The sequence below is a fragment of the Diuraphis noxia genome, unplaced genomic scaffold (assembly GCF_037042655.1).
Source record: "Diuraphis noxia isolate RWA-SAM2 unplaced genomic scaffold, SU_Dnox_SAM2 contig0002, whole genome shotgun sequence".
In the NCBI taxonomy this organism is placed as follows: domain Eukaryota; kingdom Metazoa; phylum Arthropoda; class Insecta; order Hemiptera; family Aphididae; genus Diuraphis; species Diuraphis noxia.
Window position 1 is genome coordinate 79,556,367 of NW_028301712.1, and position 24,596 is coordinate 79,580,962.

At 25.1% G+C, this 24,596-nt stretch overlaps 1 protein-coding gene across 5 annotated transcripts in view; it reads right to left on the minus strand.

The window, feature by feature from the left end:
- Nucleotides 1-2,838, minus strand: part of LOC107169961 (uncharacterized) — a 232,760-nt gene extending 229,922 nt beyond the window's left edge. For 4 of the 5 annotated variants that reach the window (XM_089219649.1, XM_089219651.1, XM_089219650.1 and 1 more), the window contains exon 1: nucleotides 2,681-2,838. The gene's annotated coding sequence lies outside the window, so the exon portion shown is untranslated. Of the gene's footprint in view, nucleotides 1-2,567; nucleotides 2,659-2,680 lie in introns of those variants that run through there. The other variant, XM_089219648.1, reaches the window with a different exon arrangement.
- Nucleotides 2,839-24,596: the final 21,758 nt, after the last annotated feature.

Consider the following 24,596-nt stretch of genomic DNA (forward strand, 5'->3'; position numbering starts at 1 on the left):
AAATTGATTTAAGTAATCTTATATTTCAATTTAAATCCTAAACATCCAAAACTCTAATAAAGTTAAATCTAAAAAAAGCGGGTAAGTCGTGTATGTCGCTCTGCTTTACAGTGGGTTACAAGTGGGTTACTGTAATGGATGGAATTAAATTTGAATCCAATGATATTATATCATTGTATACGAAAAACGATTCTGAGCGAAGACGGTTTATCTGTCTAGGATATATTATAGATTATTAAAAATTTTCAAATCTTAGTTTTAAAAAGAAAAATTTTTATGAATTTCTAGTTTGAAATAATTTGCGAATTTTCGTGATTTTACGTATGTTGTCAAAATTCAAACTTTGAATGCTTGTAAAAAAAAAATTGTGACTACGCATTTCTTTTATTTTTCAATTTTTATTGTAAAAATATATTATGAGCCTTGTATTAAATTTTCAAATCTTAGATATAAAAAGAAATTTTTTTATGAATTTCTAGCTTAAAATAATTTCTGTATTTTCGTGATTTTTACATAATATGTTGTCAAAACTCAAACTTTGAATGCTTAAAAAAAAATTGTGACTATGTATTTCTTTTATTTTTCAACTTCTATTGTAAAAATATGTTAGGAGCCTTGTATTAAATTTTCAAATCTTAGAATTAAAATGAAAAACTTTTATGAATTTCTATCTAAGATAATTTGAACATTGCCGTAATTTTTACGTATTTAGTCAAAATTTGAACTTTAAATGCTTATAAAAAAAAATTGTGACTATGTATTTCTTTTATTTTTCAACTTCTATTGTAAAAATATGTTAGGAGCCTTGTATTAAATTTTCAAATCTTAGAATTAAAAATAAAAACTTTTATGAATTTCTATCTAAGATAATTTGAACATTGCCGTAATTTTTACGTATTTAGTCAAAATTTGAACTTTAAATGCTTATAAAAAAAAATTGTGCCTACGAATTTTTAATATTTTTTAACTTCTATTGTTACAATGTGTTAGAAGCCTTGTATTAAATTTTCAAGCTTTTCTACCGAACAAATAAATTTTTATCGATATTTATAGAAAAAGAAACTAATAAAGTTGAAAAATTAAAATGTCAGTTAATAGCTCAAAACAAATCTAAATATTTTGAAAATTTTATCAAATATATAACACGCCTATATAAACATTCAGTCAAAATTTCAAGTATCTGTGGTAATTTGTTTTAGAGTTACACCAAAATAAGGAAATCGCTAAAAGTGAAATTCCAATGTTGTAAAAATTTAAATTTCAAATGCTCATAAAAATTTAATTTGAATTTCAGGTGGAATTTTTATTTGTGATAAAGATTGAAAAACTTGTAAGGAATCTTGTATTAAAGAAAATTTTTTATGAATTTCTATGATTTTTACGTATTTTGTCAAAATTCAAACTTTGAATGCTTATAAAAAAAAATTGTGACTATGAATTTCTTTTATTTTTCAACTGCTATTGTAACAATATGTTAAGAGCCTTGTATTAAATTTTCAAGCTTTTCTGCCTAACAAATAAATTTTTATCGATATTAATTTAAAAAAAACTAATAATGATCGAAAATTTGAAATGCCTATGAATAGTTCAACTTAAGTCGAAATTTTTTGAAAATTGCATGGTGGATAGAATATACTTATATAAACATTAGGTGAAAATTTCATGTATCTATGGTCATTTGTTTTAAAGTTACATCAAAAACCAAAATCGATTTTGTCGAAAAATGAGTGTGCGTAAAATTTCCCGTTTTTCCCTTAATTTTTAGTTTGTTTTTCTCAATTATTTAGAAAAGTATTAAGAATTTTTTACTTTTGACCCCCCAAAGTACCAACTAGATTCACTTTCTGATAAAACGAGGTACTGAAGTCAAAAATCGAAGCATTTTTACTGCCCCAAAACGTGATGACAGACACAAAAAAAAAAAAAAAAAAAACACATCATGGTAAAATCAATACATTCATCGCTCCGCTCAGAATCTAAAATATTGTTAATTGTTAGTTAGGTATTTTAGGTATAAAACAGTTCCTAGTGTAAAATGTTATAAAAAAAACTCATTTCATAGCAACCTGCCTATTTTAAAAATATTTATAAAATGTAAGAACATTGTAACAAACGTCTTACATTTATCAAACACAAAACACAGTTATCAATTTAAATCAAAAAATGTACTTTTGCCATTTGATCTTAGACAAAATTGGGCTAAAGCGTTGATCAATTAAACAAGATTTTTGAGACTAAAGCTTTTTAATAAATAATATGTGAATGAGCTTATCTACGACTGAAAATTGTCTTCAAAATTAAAGTTAAAATCATAACAATGACTAATATTAACTGAATTCAAAATATAAATAAGTAATAATAGGAAATCAAAGTTCGTATAGATAATTCAATAATTAGTCGATAAACTTTAACTTGTCTCTAATATTACCATCCTATTTGGATTTTCCATTAAACAAAGTAGTATGTTATTATTTTATAACAAATAAAATTTAATAAAAACAGTATATTTTGTAAAATAATTATACTAATAATATCTAACCACGACCATTAAAAAAAAAAAAAGATACCTGATACTACTTGCACTGCACATTATTATTACGTCCAGGTAGAACAAATCACTATTACATTGATATTGTATTTAATTTAAAAAACCGGAAACATTAATCAATCATCGACTTACCAATTTTGGACGGCAGCCCTAAAGAAACGCACTTAATTTGTCCTGTCTCAGTTGTCGGGAAGACCGCGTGATACGGACGAACGACGTCAGTGTATAGCACGCGATATCGCCGGAAGTCGTTGCACCGATACGACCGAACGTGAGTGCACGAAGCGTGAGCGAAAACTACCCGAAGCGGCAGCCGCGGCGAGACTTTGGACCGCGCACCAGTGCTGCCTCCCACGACGTCGTCTATCGTCATATTATTATTATTATTATTATTCTTTCGTTGTCACCGTACCGGAATTATACCAGACACTGTCACCAGAGACACCCGCGCCATTCGACGACCGCGACTTGCACGGATTTCTGTCTACGATGGTATAGGTAGCTACACCATTAAAATACAAGAAAAAAACATTTAAAAAAAAAAAATTGTTACTAAGACGATTTTTACTGCAAAGGTTTCTACCAAATGTTGTGTTTTATTTTTTATTATTGTTATTGTAATTAAAATGAGCGATTAAAAAACAGCAGTCACACGCGTCTACTTTATATTATTTTATATTATAGTTTGCAATGCATTTATAAAACGATTCATGATCACCCCTTTTATCATTTTTAAATGTATTTATTCAAATTCTGATTTTTTTGAATTTTGAAGTAGATATACTTAAAGACCCTATTTTTAAATATTTAAATTTTTCATATCGTTTACGAAGTGTCCTGTGGAGACACACACATATTTTTTCAAATGAGAACCGACCTTCTTTATTGTGTTTTTTTAGACAGATGATTTTTTTGAAAAATTTTATTTACCTGTCTAAATTGAAATTCGAAAGAGTTCGAGTTCAGATTGTGCAAGACTTTCGATTATAATGATTTAAAGCGGACTATATGGTGATTTGAAAAGATTAGTGTTTAGTTATATTGACATCAATCCGTTAATAATTTATAATTTTTAAATATTGCCTGATCACAACAAATACTGCACCAAATATTACATCAATTATTTATATTTTTATCCTTAATTATCTCTGGTGTATACATTTTAATAATTCAGAAACAAGAAAATTATAACGAAATGTTTTATTAGGTATTATGTTTTAAGGTGTTCCTTTTAAATTCTTCCCTAATTTTTATTTAGATGCATAAAAACCTTTAAAAAAAAATCATTTAATTCTATCACCATCACTGGGCACTCCTTCAACTGTATAAAAATCTAAACAACTAAAAATATGATCATTATTATGAAGATATAGGTAAAGAGTTTAGTATAAAAATTCGAAAAATCAGGATTTGGTTGGATTCTTTAATAAAGAAAATACTTGGGGTGAGCTCTGAGCACATGTTTGGCGAATCACTCTGTATAAATATTATTATTACTGCGTATACTAATTTATGCACCAAAAGCGTGTAAGAATATAAAATAACTTACGAGACTTACACAGAGGTGCTACACAACACGTGTTTCGTGCACCGCCTAGCCAAGTGTGATAATAATATATATTATTATCATCAATCATCTATACCGTGCCATCCGGACTGTGTTTAAATTAATAATTCTATTGTTATTTGCTGTAAATTATTGAACACGCTTAACTGCGTGTACGTCCAATGTGTTTTCTTTAATACTTTCGAATAGCGCAAATTTATAATTGGTTTTTTACCAACGTTCAATAAACAAAATCTAAGTTATAATTAAAAATATATAGGTAATTTATAATTAGTCTGGCGTGTATTCCCATTGTTCCCCGTACATTTTACATGATTTAATACTGTTATTGCTCGAATATATAGTTGTACAGAAGTTTAAAAAAAACTTTATACCACTGAATTATCACAACAAAAATTCTATAAAATATGCGTTTTATTGTTCAAGTTCAAAAAAAAAAAAAAAATGATTATTTTAATAAAATCGTTTTATTTACTTAATCATAAAATTACTATATTTCATTGTGTAACTTTTTTTTTAATCTTAATTTTACTAAATAATGTTTTTAATTAATTTTAAAGTACAATAGAACATTACAAATTAAAAATATCTTGAATGGACACAAAATTAAAATAAACTAATGTCGTTCCCGAAAATTTCCTTTTTACCATACCAATTAAACAATCGCATAATTCCTAAAATTATTATAATTGAATGAAAAAATCATCAAATCGCATAATTCTAATACATTGTGTCATTGTGTATTTATATCTTACTGTCATGGCTAACAATTAATGATTCTATAATATTATACTATTTTACATTCGTATGATATTTAATATTTATAAATATATATACATATCTAATACATAATATAACGATTAATAGTGAATATTTATATTTATATAAGTGTCTAATAATTTTCATAAATAAACGAGTGTCAAATTTAAAAAAAAAATACCTATTCCTATGAATATTTAAAATCATATCATTCAAACTAATATTAATAATATTAATATATTTTTAATACTTCCCGTTTCCCGACTTGATCAAGCTAATTTTTTAATAAATTTTCACTTTTAAATTTTCATTTTTCGTTAATCCGTTGACGAGATATAGTCTCCCAAAGTTGGATGGTTTTGGGGTGGTGTTAGTGTATAAATGTGTTACACCATGTCAGTACCGCGGCCTCAGCAATTGGGATTTTTATACTCTAGCGTAAAAAATAATACACTTTTCAAATAAATGCAGTAAGTACGATCGTTAAGCTTAAGTTGTGCCCCAAAATAGGTAAACATATTTACACAGGAGTAGGTATAGGACAAACACCACCCCAAAACCATCCAACTTTGGGAGACTATATCTCGTCAACGGATTAACGAAAAATGAAAATTTAAATGTGAAAATTTATTTTAAAAATAGCCTTATTAATTTATGATATTTTTAATATAGGTTGCCATTTAAAAATCAAAAGTTGATAGTGATTTACCTAATAAATATAAGTGTGAAAAATATTAAAAATGTATATAGTTTTAGAACAGCATAGATCTAAAATTTTGAAAAAAAAAAAATTGAAAAATTAAATAGTTTTTATAAATAATGAGTGACGCCTCATGAATCACCCTGTATTTGTTCGAATATACTATTCTTTGAACACAAAATAATCATTTACGAGACGACCATTACTCATTAAACGTTTAATTATATTGTTATACAAAAAACTGATATTAAATTAAAACGCATAATTATTATTATTTTAAGCTCTCGCTTTATAATATGTTAATACTAAATATCTAATATTAAAATTTTACATCGAAAATACAAACTGTAAAAATTAAACACATTGGTAACATTATTAAATGTATTTGCTGATGTACGCTTTTCATAAAATGTTTAATTAATAAACTATAAGAGCAACATCACTCGACACTCGTTACAGACAGTCAAAGCATCTGAATTTTGCGCAACCCACTGAAATATTTTTCTTGGAAATACTAAAACGTCACAAAAGCAGAACTTTCTTTCTCTGAGCTTTTTTACGATACAATTTATGTTTATACTTGATAATTTGAAATATGGTACACATTTTGTTTATAACTTGCTTCATATACTACATTGGTACGTTTATAATTTAAAAATGTAATTATAAAACAAACTTATAGTGTTTAATCATCAAAAGAACACGATTTTATTCTATAATTTATTTTATGTAATAACAGTAAATTTATTCTAGATACACAATAAAGATAATATAGTACGATTATAAATGCTTTACCTCTCAATAATTATTTCTACAAACTTACTATCCAGATTTTGTAAGTACATATACATACTATAAAATATTTATATAGATATATAATACCTATGGAATGTTGAAATAGCATTTAAATAATGAATTTCGTAGAATTATATTTTTAATTATACTAAAGACGCAGTTTTTTTAACAATATACATTTTTTGAAAACATTATTTATATTATACTAATTATTACTCAAATACCTATCTATTATTAGTGTTGTTGGACAAAAAATAATTTGCGTACGCCATAATATAAGTAATATTGTTTTATTTTATTATTATGATTGTCCACGGTCACATGTATTTATTTAAATGTGTAATTGTATAATGTATTCAGATTATAAAACTAAAATATTATCTAGAATCTTGATAAGCATTAGTGGACTCGTGTTGAAGACGACGCGTGACGGACCCGTCCTGATATTTTCATGTGTAAATTCATAATACATTATATAAGAATTAGTAACTTATTTAATATTTTTAGAAAGATAACTAAAATGTCTATGACGGTAAACTCAGTAATGCGAGATAATTTTGATGATTATTTTTAATAGATATAAATAACGTAACGATAATCACAGAAATATTTTCTGAACTTCTTGCTTACGATGGCCATACATAACCCCTGATGTGTCCTAATCATGTGTCCTGGAACGCCTGGATTATATCTCGTAGGCTGTTTCCCCTTAAACTGCATATTGGACCGCTTGAACAAACTTACACACTAAATACATTTCCACGGTTCAAACCAGCCCGGTCCAGAATTGTCCGTTTTGGAGCACCAGACGGCGCTTGGTGAACTGAAATATTAAACACCAAATATTGTTGACAAACATTGAATAAATAAATAACAATATACCTATGTTATGGTAAAATATTTGAATAGAGAAATAATATTGTGAATTTATTAATCACAGTTACAGATAATTGTTGAAATGCTCATCTGAGATACATAATTGATCAGTGTATAACTTTAAGATTTTTATCTAGATAAATCTTTCACATCTGTACAAATAATAGGTGAATATGACATTCCACTGCACATTCATACCAAATCAAACATTAAATTAATGTTAAACTCGTAGTCATGATTTGTATTATGTATTTTAGGTACATAATATCAAATTTAGTATTGCGAAAAATAATATGAAAAAGTTCGTCAAACTGATTATGATCGGGTGCGAGGTATAATTTTTTCAAAATGTTGCTGAAAATATGTGTTTAATAATCAAATAAAAGTACTATCAAATTTTAAAATAAACTAAACTGTTGTTTTAAAAAAAATAATGATTACTGTTTCTAATTTGAACAATCTTCAAAAAACTTAATCTTTTTCTTAATAATTACAAGTTGGAATACCCCCCGATGATTCGAACAATCTACCAAGTTAATATGGTAGTATGAAAATTGAGTCTTTCAGGAATGTCAATTAAATAATAACATAAAAATATGTACTATTTCAACTCCTTATTTGTAAATAATTTTATAAAAATTACTTTGAACAGTTTTGATATTGTTTTTAAAATTGTGAATCGAACCTAGTTAGTACTATATATACATAAACAACTAATGATTACATTGATTTAATTTATATTCCTTTTTTATAATTATATATAATTAGTAAAAAAAACATACTTAAAATATTACGTATAATATACGTCTGTATATGGTTTCCTTAATTTAGAATTCTTAATTTTCATATTAGATAGGTAATCAATTTTTATAAAATATACAATAAAATACATCATTTAGGTAAATGTTAATAATATTTGAGTTCGTTGTGATACTTAATAATATATATTATGTTTAACATTTTTATCTTCAAACTTAAAGTTACAATAAAATAAGGTGGTATTTTATTTCTGACAATGCCATAAAAAAACTAAGAATACGTAGGTTATTATAATAATAATTATATTATAAAATACAATATTTTTATAAGGTAAAAAAAAAATTAACACAGTCATATACAAAATGGATTTAAAATCATAAATATTAATATCATCAGTTTTACCGGGAACCATAAACAATAGTTATTATGAAATGTTATTATTTTAATTTTCATTACTTGATTAAGAAGTCATTTTACAAAGATAAGAACTAGATACTAATTATAACAACATATACAAGATAAGTGATATTATGTCTATTGAAACACAGAAATTAATATTTAAAAAAAATTACTTAATTCGTTTACACATTTATATCAATACTGTACATCTGTATTACACAAAAGACATAAATAATCTAGGTTTCCTTACACATTGATTAACTTAATAACTATCTTTTTTTTACATATTTTTGTATACACGTGGTTAATAATCGAAAAATCGATACAAATTATGAAATTATATACATTCCTAATATGTAATATTCACATATTACCACTGTTACATCATAATATTATTTAACAGAGTTCTGTTTCATTAACAAAATGTATTAGTTTATCATTGTTGAATGTTGACCGATATTTATTGTTGTAGGTGCGAAAGATTTTCTGTTATCAACCTAAAGTTTTTGGAAGTTGTTGTTATTGTGTCCTAATATCCGCTAGTAATGTGAACTGTTATATGGGTGCATATCAAATAAATATGATTGGTCAATGAATAGGTGTTCAAATCAAATCGATATTTTATATTTATAATTTGTTTGAAGTACTCATAAGAAGTTTGGTAATAATGAAACGCAAGGGCGATTAAACTTAATCTAACGGAAAGTAATTTCGTTTTTGAAAGTTGGACAACACTAATGTTACGATTTTATAGAGAATCCGAATAAAGGAAAAGTTTTTTAATAATGAAGTAGTTTTACAGTTATTACTTCGTCAATTGGCACTTAGACGATTGTTGTGGATTTATTGTGGTTCTATGACGAAATAAAAATATTTCAGAGTGTCCACTATTTCAATAGGTGCACCTAAGCAAATATTAAGTAGCATTTTAGGTATAAATGTAAGATATCTTAACAAAAATCTACGATTTCATTTTAATTTTTCAATTGCATTATATATTTTTATTTAGGAAAATACGAACATTGAAAATTGAATTTGAATAATGATAGAATATACAAACATTTTTTAAATTTGTTTAGTGTCTATTTATGATTTTGTATACTATAGTTGCTTATTTTATTGAGTTACTTATCATTTAAATTATTTATGTTTAAAATATTTAAGTATTTTGACATACCACCTCATATTTACTTAATGAAAATACCAGCAATCAAAACAATTTAACATGAATAATAATTAAAATATTTTAAGTACATTTACATTGTACATATTATATAGTTTGTATAAGACATAATATTTATAAATATTCATTTTAAAATATATCAATAGAAATAATACTAAATAAATCTATTTTCGACATTCATTCTGTTAAAATTTGGTAATAAAGATACTTACATTTAATGATTATTTAATAGTATTAATTTTTTACTATCGTATATTTTGTATCATTTATTTATTAAATAATTGCTTTTTAGGCCATAATTATGTATTAACATTCTAAACTAGTCAAATGGATTAAAATAATAAACTCGTAAGCTTTAAAATGTATTTCCTATATTTTTTCTTAAATCATTATGATGCCAATTTCCAATATTGATTTCAAATTTGTACCAACTCAATTTATTAGTACTATGAAATAGCTTCAACATAATTTTATTATTTTTTTTTTTTATATATATATATAATAAATCGATGAAACCTTATATCTTTTTACTCTCTATGCCATACAGTCTCTAGTGCTATGGTTCCGTGTAAATTTGATCTATTTCATTTTTTGTTTGGTAGAATAACAATCCATTTATCTCTCATATGACGTTGAACATGTTGAAATACCGACCGCTGCCACTTTAAGGAAATAATATTTTTCTCAGATGAAAATTCTGAGTAAAACGAGTTGGCAAACTGCTTGGACCCTTTGCCCTATGGGAGTAGAGTTGTATATTGTTATTTGATACCGTATTACACAAAGTTACCTTCGACGTTATTAGAAGCCTAAAGTCATATCATTAAAACAATTATTTAACACTTGGGTCATTTACTTCAATACAATAAATAAGCTTAAATATTTAATATTTTAATAACATACTTGCATAAAATTTAAATATTAAAAATCATTCAAAAAATTACCTAAATCAGGAATATTTTAAAATATTGTTTCTAGTTAAAGATTCATGTATTTTTCAATTTAAATACCTAATCAAGCCTTTACAATTTAATGGAATGTTCCTCGCTGTCCTTCATACATTTTTTTTAGCGATATAAAAATGTCAATATTCGTCATTTCAATTAATATATAGGTAAGTGAAATATTTTTTATAAATATTTGAAGTTAATAATTAAATAAACTTGGATATGGCGACCCCAAAATTTACTGCTTGTTGGTTACGTGACCCACCCCCACCTACACTAAAGAAAAATATGATTATAATATAGTATTATCATTGGTTATAAATACTACTAGTATTTAAATTTAATCAACGGTATTATTAATAATCATTTTATCATTCAATTTTAATAGAATACAATACTGAATAATACATAATTCAGTTTAATATAAAGATAATTTTTCAATTCAAGTATTATGTTGGTAAAATAATTTAATTATAAAAAACAATATATCCATTGTAAAAACTATTTACCATAATATTATATTAGTATATTCTACAATACTAGTTAGACTACACATTATTACCTATTATACGTAGGTAAAGGTATCAAATAAAACATAACTAAAACATTTGTAGATTTATGGCTAAACATTTTTTTATATATTTCTTACATATTTATAAAAAAAATTCGTGACTTAATTCTAAGTAGCGACCCATAGGTCGGGAAACACTGATCTATACCTGTACAATGCAATTTATATGAATCTATTTACGACATTATACGGTAAGTTGGCATTGATTTATAAAACATAAATTACTAGGTACCTCATAAAATATTATTATTATAATATAATTATTAACAATACTATAATATAAGATGTTTTTATCAAATATTAATTTAACCTACCGTATTGGTGTTTGCTAATAGCAATAATGTAATAATCAATAAAAATAGGTAACCAGTTTCGCTGTTCAGCAAACGATAAAACACGACTATTTTTATTTCTATTTAAATCAAAACTTTAATTAGGAATGTAAAAGTATTGCCATGCTGAAATAGATATTTTATTATTGAAATGTGAAACAATTAATATTTTTTTTATAATTATTCAAATACATAACTTGGTCAATTTTTATATTTTTTTTTTTTTTTTTTTTTTTGAACTGTTTTAAAAAATATGTTTAGCAAAATGGTGGTTATCTTACAAATTTTAAATTCTTAAATGCATAAAAAAATTGAATTTCATGCCATTCAGTCAGAATTTCCATACTTAGTATTGAAAAAAAAAACCATGTTTAAATATATTGATTTCTCATGAAGACATAAAGGGTGATACGAGACTTATGGGACATACTGTATAACACAACTTTCTGAAAACAAAAGCTGATTCGCATTTATATAACATTATTTAAATATGTTTACTTTTTATCAATATTGTGATATCTGATTGTTGCACCTATATGATTTTCAATATCAAAAGTTTGAATGTATTTACTAAATTGTTATTTATAATGAATACTGTAGAAGTAGAACACAACATTGTATATTATAGTCATTTTAAACAATAGTGAGAATTATTGTGCATTAAAAATATGAAGTTCGCAATCATTTAATTCAGCTGCGTCAAACTAAAAATTAAAAAATATAGTACATAATGCCTTGGAGAGCAAAAGTTTAACTTTTAAACTTTTTTCTTGCGTTGTCCATCCACATGGAATTAATTTAAGTGGCACATTAAATAACTTCATTTACCAACAGAAATCAACCAATGAAATGCCAATCTAACTATGAATGATATTCACACACGTCTATATTGAATACAATTTTAAATAAAGTAAAATATAATTTTTATTTAGACACGATAACAATAGGTACAAATACATTCAAAGTCTTTGTAAATTGTTACTCTCTTCTATGTTTAAATTTCTATAGACTATTATAATTTAAAACTTACAGTATAATACGGCTAAACAATTAGATGGAATTGTCGCATTGATATCACAATGATGTTTAAAATAAACAACATTTTATAATGTACATTTTTTATAACTCAATTGAAAAAGATTTTGTATCATAAGTCCAAAACAATATAGTATAATAATATCATATTATAATAAGTATATATTTCAATTACTGTAATATACATTTTTTTTCTTTTTGTCGTGAAACAGAATTATAAGATATATTTTTTAATTAATTTTTTGTACTCAAAATTTTGTGTTAAACTTATACCATACAGAAATACCAGACCCAGACCATAAACCACTTGTCAATATTTGTTTTAATATCATCATCTATTCAAATGTTATATTAAAATACAACCACAATATCAAGTTATTTGTTCAAAACAACTATATACGATACACTCGAAGTGTATACAACAGATTATGAAATTCCTGTATAGGTCGACAGTAACGAAGAATCATATTTCATTGACAGTAGATATAATTAAATAATCGTCATCTTCAATCCACATTTTCTCAAACAGAACTAAATCGGACACGATTGAACAGTTATTTGATTTTAGTTTTGTCACATGGACAAAGAGTACGCTGTGTAAAATAAGACACGTCCACAAACTTCCTCGACGTCGGTAAATGCTTTGATAATACAAAGACTTAACCATTCAATATTATCATCGCAAAATGTTGAAAACACTCGACACATTTCGGAAATACATATGACAGAATTTTCGTACAATAAGTTTACTTGAATGAATCATACTATCTCGTAATCAGTTGAATACATTACACAAGAAACATTGGTACAGATCAATAATTTATTCATTTTAAACAACTCGATTTCTTAAAATGTATTTTACAATAATTAAATAAGTTGTTAATTATTAGTTATAAGTTATAACTTAAAACTAAAAGGATTTATAGTGAATTCATTAATTCAAAATAATTAATAAAACTAATAAAAAAAATATATCAATTGAAAATATTACTTATCTCTGCGTAAATAATGAAATAAAAAAAAAAATGGCATATAAAATAATTGAATAATAAAATGATTTAATAATAGAACTATACAAAAAAAAAATGCAATTACAATTTTTTTTTTTTAACTTTAATGGGTATATTTTTGTATAGCAACTTTTATCAATGTTAGCACATGATTTGTCCATCGTGTAAATAATAGGTAATAATAATTGTACACCATATTGATAACACACGTAATTTATTTGAATAAAGATAAATAAAACGATACTGAGGCGAGCATTTGCAAAACAAACCTAGTCTGGCAATCATCCTCTATTTGAATTTAATGTCAATTACCAACTTCAAAAAGGGTTATCGGGAGAATTCGGATATATAGGTTGTAAGTCATGTATACACAATAGCCAGTACTTGAATTTAGATAATAATGGAAATAATAAGTTATCGTCGTTTGTTTCAACAGTGCCAATGGGTAGAGATTAGTCGCGTAGTTGTTTAAATGTTGAAACTCCCGTGTTTTACGATCAAACATCTCGGTTAATGTTTCCTGGAAATCTGCCGAGGTAAAAGATGTTTTTATTTTATTTTTTTTTTTTTAATTGATAATTACTCATTGTTCTACCCATATCAAACTAACAAATAGGTACACATGTATTGCGAACATTTCATCGGATACATCATCCATCATCAAGATGAGTGCAAGGATTTTGACGGCCATTCGTACATCGCATACTATTATGGGTAGGTAGTAAAACACTTTTCACTATGCCTGCAATATTAGGTATTCAATGCATAACATTGTACCTATGTAAAATAGATATTTAATAACGATAAGTATACATCTTGTATATATACTAAGAATGATGTAAATCATATTTTTTTTAACCCAAACCCAATGTGGAAAAAACATGTAGACACCCATTCGCATACGCTATAGGTATGACCGATGTTAAAATATGTTCCAAATTGAAATTTAAAAGTGTATATACTTAATTAAAAATATTCCACATAAAAATTATAGGTATTTAATGAAATTATTTGGTAAACGGAAAACTGATTGGTATGGTCTTTATAAACGCCGAATATTGGTACGTTCCAAAATAATCAAGGTTTTCCAATGTATGGAAAAATAAAATAATAAAATATGAACGATTTTTTTTAATTTTATTTTACCGATGATCGATGGGTAACCATGAGTAACTGTGAGTGAAAATAACCACTATTTGATGTCTTAACCCGTTTTGAATTAAATAGGTACCTTATTCCTACAATACCTTATAACGCCTAATATTTTATTATTATAAATAAAAAGTTATTATAAATAACTATTTATTATTGATCATAAACTGTATATTTTATATTTATTTTAAACATCTGCTACTTTATATCTACTTTTTCATGTTTCTTGTTCATTTTGATTGCTAAAATTATATTTTTGTTTTTAACATATTATTCAAATTTAACTTGTTGACGATGGTGTTTTATCAAAACTATATAAACACTATAAATATTTTAAAACCCCTAAAAATTAAATTTTGAATAGTACCAGTATTTCGCGTTTTTTTTTCTTTTGTTATAAATTCGATGGAACATACCAATATTCTGACAATCAAATTATATAAGTTCAAAAATACAATATTGCTGGTTAATCCGTTAAAACAAAATAGAAATAGGTCTTTTTTAAATTGATGATGAAAATATATAATTTTTTCCCTTAAAATATTATAATATTTTTATTGAAATAGGTATAAATATAATTATTAGAAAATGCGAATTACATTAAAAAAAGTATTTTAAATGCCTCAAATCTAATTATAAGTATTGATCATGTAATGATAAATTAAACCACTAACAAAATCAATATAAATATTAATAGGCAAAACTATTGCATAAAATTGTTCTATTTTGATATTTAGGTATTTTTAATATATTTTAAATAGAAATACTAACTAGAATACATTTTAGATTCTGAACGAAGTGATGAATGTATTGATTTGTTACTCTAATGACAATGATGTGTTACACGATAACGATTTATCCTGAAACGATTTTAAATATTTGTTGTTATTCAAAAAGTATGAGTCGTAGATACTTGAAAATTTTAGTTTATAATCAGTTATTTAGATTGGCATTTTCTTTACATGATTTAATTTTCAAAATATTTTGACTTTTTTGAGATATTTATAGACAAGTGAAATTTTCAATATTTCTGAAAATTTTCTTTTGAAGTGTCGATAAAATTTTTTTGGCCCTATCAAAATACTCGAAAATTTAATACAAAGTTCCTCATAAAATATTCTTATAGTAATTAAAAAATTATAAAACTACACAATTTTTTTATTAGCATTTGAAGTTCAAATATTGACTTAATACGTAAAAATTACGGCAACTTTCAAATTATCTTAGATAGAAATTCATAAAAGTTTTTCTTTTTAGATCTAAGATTTTAAAATTTAATACAAGGTTCCTAAAATATTTCTACAATAGCAGTTGAAAAATAAAAGAAATGCATATTCACATTTTTTTTTTACAAGCATTTAAATTTAAATTTTGACAACATACGTAAAAATCACGAAAATTCGCAAATTATTTTAAGCTAGAAATTCATAAAAAATTTTCTTTTTAAATCTAAGATTTGAAAATTTCTATTAATCTATAATATATCCTAGACAGATAAACCGTCTCCGTTCAGAATCGTTTTTCGTATACAATGATACCTATCATTGCATTCAAATTTAACCTACCCTAGTCAGAGGTCCACCCCACCCCCAATGTACAGCAGAGCGATACCCACTTACCCGCTTTTTTAATAACATTTATATTTTTAAAATAATTTAGAAATAATTTTAATAAATGCAATTTATTATTGATGAAGTTATTAACGAGCCACAATTCTTAAATAATTAATAATAAAATTCCTTATTCGTCACAAATTTATTAATTTTATTTGATCTTTATTTCGCTTTGATTACTTGAGTCATTAGCTTGACCATCGGGGTTAAATAAATCTACGTTATTGTAATTACAAATTAGTAATACAAATATACATAATAGAGCATTGACAGTACGAGTATATTATTATAGTAATAGTGTATCTGTTGCATATATTACGTCACAAGCCCACAAAAAATATTTTGTCTATATCATAATATATAGTGTGTACAATATAATATTTTACACACACATATATATCGTACATTTTAAAGCCATATATTCGTCATTTCTTCTAAACTTTTTTTTTAAAGTATCTACTAGATTCCTATAGAAAAACGTTTGAGCCAAAACCCTTGTTAGCCTGTCATCTAAGATTTATGTCCTATAATGTTTTCTGTGATTTTCATCCATGGGAATATGAGATACTACGAAATAATAACGTTCATTCTATATACAATCACAATCCAATGTCGTTCAAAAACTACAAAACAGTAAAATTGTAAACAGTATTGATTAATTTTGGTTCCGGTAAAGTGAACTTAAACATTTTTGGAAATCATATACTTTGACATTAAAATTGACGAGAAAACATCAGTATTCAATTTTATAATTCATATACTTTTCAACCATTTTTTTTTTCACTTTTTATAAGATAACACTTCAAACAGACGATACATTTTAGACCTAAAATCTATTACGATTTTTTTTCAAATTCAACTATCCATCGATATCTCTAGATAGGTACCTATAATTTAAGAATAAATACCATTAAATCCCACAAAAGTCAACATCAGTTTCGATGTGAAGAGTAGACTGCAACGCATTCACCAAAGAAAATCAAATTTATTCGAAATGTTATTTAACTTTAATTGAAAATATATAGCTGTCGGTTTCATAATTCCAAATAACACCAAAATCTATAATTGCGGTACCCATCTGGGATTGTGGCACTCGAATTGGGGACAACTGCCAAATCTAACATTAAACTCACTCAGGCTTAACAATCGATCTGTTTTAGATATAATTTATGTGTTGTTTATTGCACGTATTTGCACACAATAGGGCTTTATAGTTTAAATAAAATACACAACCATAGAACAAACCATAGTTAAATTAGTTAGAAACTCTAAACATTTTGTTAATTCTCCATCATCAATCATCGTCTTAAAATAAAATAAATATCATAGGCTAAGACTTGAAATTTTCAAAATAAATTATCTTGAACAATTCATTCTAACTCGTATTGTTAACATATACAATCGAAACCGTTATTATTACTTCACTGAGACACCAACATTAATGTTATATTATACAGGAAAAAAATTGTAGTACGTTAATGAAACTGTCAGTTAATAACCCAACCATCGAGGCTCATTTCAAAAAAAAAAAAAAATAGTAAATAATAAATATATCACATACAATACATCAATGCATATAATTAACTGTGATTAATGAAACATATAAAGGGTGTTCTATTTAATGTTTACACAATTAATATACAATGTTTTTTTTTTACCGAGTTTCAATTTTTTTAATAATGAATCATGTTATATGATTTTATCGTATTGTTAAAATCAAAAAAAAAAAAATCAAAATAGAAATCAAAATCAAAATCAAACTTTCTGACGGTTAAAATTATTATAGTTTCTGATCATTGTATACTTGATTTTTTTCTATAAATGTTGATAAAAAAAATTTTACTGGGTCAAAAATATTGAATATGTATTACAAGGTTCCTCTTAATAATTTGTTTATATTACACCAATTAATAATTATTAAAAAATATACATCATCATTCATCATTCATCATTCATAAATCTTTTTATAAACGTTTAAAGCCAAATTTTTAAAACTCTTCAAAACCACAATAATTTGCAAATTATTTTGAATATCCTTTGGAAATGTCTTACTTAGGTACATCATCAATATTCATTACGCACAACTATTAAAGTATATAATTATATTTCTTACTCAATGTTTTTGGTAGAAATGAATTCAACCTATACTAGATAATGTATTACTATAATATTAAAATAAATTACTTTGACGGAAATAATATCAAAAAATATAATTAGTTATCTTATATGCTGACAAATCGTCTTCGCCCAGAATCCATTTTCGTATACAATGATTTCAGTCGTTGAATTCAATTCAACACATCCATTGCAGTGACTCGTTTGATTCATTTGATACCTACTGTGCAGCACAGTGGGAATCACTTACCCACATTTTTAAATATTGATTTACATTAAAAAATTCAAAAGTTATAAAACAAAAAAAATCTTAAAATGTATTGGTTGTGGCACTCATAAATAATAATGATAGCTGTATATTTGAGAGACATGTCATTATTCTTAGTGAATACTTTTTTATTTTTTACATGACAGAATCGTTGTATGTAATTCCAATAAATATACGTTGAACAGATCATTTGTACAATATTTAGCATCATTTTGAATATGTTCTCTTAAGAAACGGAAGTGTGTGATAACTTACTAGGTAAGAAAAGTGCGACAAAGATTGATTATTATTTTTTTATTTTATTTTTTGCAAAAAGTGTGTTAAGAGAATGAAAAGACCGCCAGAGGAGACTAGGAGTGTTAAAAAACTACATAGACTGATGATGTTAGACTTAAAGTTGATCGATGTAGTAAATTTTAGATGTTTGTAAAATAAATGTGGAAAACCTCAATCCTAGTCCAAGATAAATCGAGAAGAAATAAATTTAAATTATTTCTTGTTGAAAATGTTATAATTTGTCATAAGAACAATGGAAATCGTATAGATAGCTAACTGAAATAAACAATACCTTTTATGTGAAATGTAAAACAGTAACAATTTAAATAAATAGATTGAAGTATTAATAAGTTTTAAAAATTAAATGATATTAAAACAAGATAATGTATAAGTACAAAATATAAGTACCAAGGTAATGATACATTTTTAATTTTTTCACATTTTGATTTAGAAAAATAAATATACTTTCGACTTGTTTTATGGTACAATACAAAAATATATACATAATGCATATGAATATATAACTCTATAATATTGTTTGTTTGCTTTATTTAATTATTTTAACCTGTTCTATTTAATTTATCTATATTCATCCGTTTAATTGGGTATAAAAAAAATTAATATACTTTTACTAAATATTTTTATATAAATATATCTATATAAGCTAAATTAATAAAAAAAAATATTTCTCATACACCCATATTATTGATGATTGCTTAACTCTTACTCTATATCAATATTGCTTCACATTAAATATTAATTTAAAGCGATGCGATTGTTTAATTATTAAAATGTTTTAAGATATTCGTTAAAAAGCACACAATTTATGTATACTACATACTATAATTTTATAATAAAATGACAGTATTTTACAAGGACAAAATAAATGTATATTTTTAATTTTTACCCCATTAAAATGCTTAAATTGGCTGAAGATAATTTCGAAAGAGGAATGTTTAAAATTGATGGAAAAGTGAACAGTTCAACATTATCTTATATAAATTCTAAAACCACTATAAATTCTTTTCTTGAACAAACTTTCTTTCTCAAAAAAGTATCATATTCAAAAGTTGTATTACAAAAGCATTAAATTATTTTAAAAGCTATAAATATCATGTCTAACTTAACGCATAGTATTCTATGGAGTTATTCTACATATTATATTGAATTATACCTTGGTTTTAAGTTAAGTAAGGATGGCTTACAAACTGTAAATTTTTTTCCCTACAGTGTATAAGCATATAGCTTATTTTTAGCATAGCTAATAGGTATATTTAATCAATAATATAAGTATATAAAAATAAAATAACGTCTATGTTTATGGTACCCATTCTATTTTATTGATTTGATCAACATAATTAAATTAACTAAATCTCCAATTATTGATTCTTATTACAAAACTTAAAATAACCAATAATTATAATATAAATTTTAGATATTTTTACTATTTTGGTAATTTTTAACATATACCTAAAATTTTATTGGGAAATAATACTTTATAGATTTAATGTATATTAATGAATATAATATGTATTTAATTATAGGTTCATAAGCTGTGTTAAAACCCTAAAACAGTTATTTATTTTAACGTATTAACTGTATTATAAATACTAAGAACCTACTTAAACAATAAATATCATTTGAATAAATTCGTTTTTTACAACCGTTACAAAAAGGTGAATAAATAAATAGCAACAAATTGATTTTTATGAATCATCAAAAGATAATCTCAATGTATCTAATTCTAAAATATTTATTTACCTACTATACTAGGTTTTATTAATTTGTCATTAATTTACAAAATAAGATAAACATTGACTTTGTATTGATTAAGTAGTGATATTTCGGATGATACAGAACATTTTCGGATTGAAAACAAAATAATAGACACTCCTATCTCAACTAAAGGACAAACTCCATTTACCACGAACACAATGGGGTCACGCCGGATGTCCGGCCATTATCGTCTATGTAAACCTGAAAATTGATCCAAGCGCAGACAATTCATAAGAGGATTCGTCAATGGAATCCTCACGTAATCAAAAACGTATTAAAAAGCAAAATATAATAGTTCAACAAAATCTTATCGTATAAATAATACAAATATCTTATCAGCGAATTTATGTGATTGCGATGATATTTGATCTTTGGTGTTTAACAAAAAATATAAGATAATACTATTACTTTGACCAAACATCATACGTATCATAGAGATATAGGTAATATTTAAATAAAGCTATACACTTTAATATTTATTTATTTAGTTTACATATTAATGGTATAAATAGGTAGGTACACTGTTTTTAATATATAATTCAAAATAATACAATATCATAACCATAATATCGAATGTTAACATAAATTTTCGATTCAAATATTTGGGGAAATATCTAGGTAGAAGTATATTTTTAAAGCCGCCAACGGGGAGCTGACTGATACATTATTGCCGATAATTGTAATCCAAAAACGTTAAACAGAGCCTAATTAAAACCATTAAAATGTTTTCTAAATATTTTGACAGTTTTATAGTTTTTCTAAGCGCGTAAATTAAAACTATTGAGATAATCGAAAAATTACCACTGCTAAGCTCCATGTATAGACTCAATTTCAAATCAATAGATTGAGTAAACTGAAACTTTTGGAGCACTCATGAACAACAAGATAAATAAAAAAAAAGCACTGTTGTACACAGCGAATACATTCCTGACAGCTCAGTATCTAAAACGTAATTCATTTTAATTGTTATTGTTACATGTATATATTTTTTTTATGAAACTGTGTTAATTTTGTTCATATTATTGGCAAATAACACGGATCCAAAAGTGTATATTATTGTGCCTTAATATAAATTAGAGTTTGCCACGCCCGATCCATCGCACTAAATTTTATATAAAATGTCTTTAATTGATATGGGTTGTGTATAATATTGTAAGCTACTTGATTATTGTAGCCTATAAATCCTCCAATAGTACGGTCAAAAAAATTTAATAACCGAAAAATAATTACCAATAATAGCAAAAACCAGTCGATATGACATATTATTATGTTATTATAATATAGATACCTAGATCTGACAAAAAACAATTTATTACAAGTACCTATAACATAAACTTGTAAAGCAAACTTTAGGAAAACATATTATATCGACGAATATTAGGTCTATTGTATTTTTTTTAATTATTATAGCGCAAAGTTTTCATCTCAGAAGTTTTCGAATCAAATTACACCAGTTAACTTTTTTCAATTAAATTATACAACTCAATTATTAGTTTATTTAAACAATTTCTCCTTGGTATATTTTGGCTCGCTAACCCAAGTTTACATAGACAGATATATATGTACAATAATATTGTCAGAAACTGTTTTCTTATCATTAAACCATTTAAATTCAAAACTCATCGTGTTTATTTTTTTCATAGCAAACAGCAAAAAAAAATTATAGCAATTTAAATACAATTTCTTTCAAAATCATACTTATTAAAAACTTATAACTTTTTCCTTCGCCTTACCATGGAAATACCATGATAACGAATACATTCTACAAACTACAATAGATTTTTAATTTACTTATTTTCTACTAATTATATTGATATTACTAGATAATATTATCATTCAATCATATTTATTAATTACTTTTAATTGTTTTCAATTTAAATCTTCTAAGAACAACGTATAATGATAGTAAAAAATATTTATAATTTTAATACGAAAGCATTGGTTTAATCCTTGCCATTTATTTTTCTTTTATTCTTCATTTAAAAACACGAACGACTCTTAATTTTCAGTCTTAAAAGCTGCCTTACTTAATTACTTACTTAACAGTTTTGATTATTTTTATCGTCAGATATTTAGCTGATCAGTTTCTCGAAATAAAAAATAATAATCTTAGAAGTGATTTTATTATGAAATGTCCCCTTCTGTCGTCCTTCAAAAAATATAATCTTCTACCAAGCATACTCCTTTAATCCCTCACCTAATAATTATTTTCTGTGCCATTGTCACAAATCCCTCACAATTTGAGTAACATATTTTATTTGCTATCTTACCTTTCAATACATTCATTATTAAAATTATATTTAAATAAAAAAAAAATTAAAATTAAAATTACCATGAACAAAGGCTATTTGACACATTTCAAATATTTGAAGCCTACTTATTTATTCAATAATATTACAGATATATACGCTTAATACTTATGCGAGACTATTATAGAGCAAAAAGGCTAGGAAGTCTCTCGTTGCCTTATACTTTATAGTAAGTTTCAAGTGTACTTATCATCATTAAGTAGGTCACTGTAATGGATTTATTTAATTTGAATTCAATTATGAGTCATTGTAAACAAAAAAACAAATATGATGGGAGATAATGTGCTATGCCTGCAAACTGTACCGTCTATTAAGGATATTATGTAATTTATTGATATCCTAAAATTAATTTACTTTTACATTATAAAAATGATATGTTGATCTATTTTGTTCCAATAAGTATGTAATATTTATTTATTTTTTGAACCATATCTGAAGGTTTTTTTATCATCACGATTAATAATCTTTAACGATACATCTCAAAGGTGTGGTACATAAATATTTTTGTAGGAATATAGGTAATATATTAATATATTATACAAAACGTGTTTGGTTGATAGTACTCTAATCCTAGTGAAGAGGCTAAGTTTGGGACGCTTTATGTCTTGAAATTTATCAAGTAATTGAATTGCTGCTGAATTGGTGTGTTGATCCAGCATATTATCTCGTGTTTGCGGGTACTTAGGACCGTCCTGGATAGGGTCATCAACAAATCTCGGTGAATAATGCCGTTTCTGTCGTACCGGTATGCTTCGACTATAGTGCGGAGAGCGATGTTTTGGTAGTGTTGAGTAGTATCAATGTTGAACTTACAGGCCCCCAACCTCACAGTTATATCCCATTCTTGGTCCACATACCATATTGTCATATTGATTTAATTATCTCTACGTACAATAGACGTTTGCTTTTAATGTCGAGTTTGGATTGTCTTCCGACCACCAAATACAGTTTCTTCATGTTCTCTTTTATTTAAAGTTTTTCTGACGTACATGATGCTTACAGTTGAATTATGGGTCAAAGTGCAAAGTATTTGGTAGAATCTTTCTGTGGGATGATAAAAAAAAAAAAAACCATTAAAAAATAAATACAATATAATTTATTATATAGATAATAGATATATAACATACAACGAAAACAAATCCACCAAATCTATTACTCATATTATTAATTCGGTCCATATTAGTTTACATGACATAGAACCAATGTGTATCATACAAATTGTTATATTATGTATATACTATATAGGTATAGCTATAGTTGTATAACAAAATTGTTAAAAAAAGAAACAAAACATTTTACTATAGAATTAAATTTGAATCAATAAACATGCAATGTATAATAGATATATAATTTTAATTTTGAGTTTGAATTCAACTACAACAATAATTCAATGTAGACTAACCTAACCCAACTTTAGGTATATTTAATTACTACAATTGTTATTTGTTACGTTTCCGTTATGGACCAATAGCATTTAAAAATAATGTAAATAATTTAGTGCAAATATGAAAGATATATATTTATTCGTAACACGATGTGTAAGTATTAGGTACCCACAAGACCACAATATCTTTATGGTTAACAAACATTATATGTTATTGAGAAA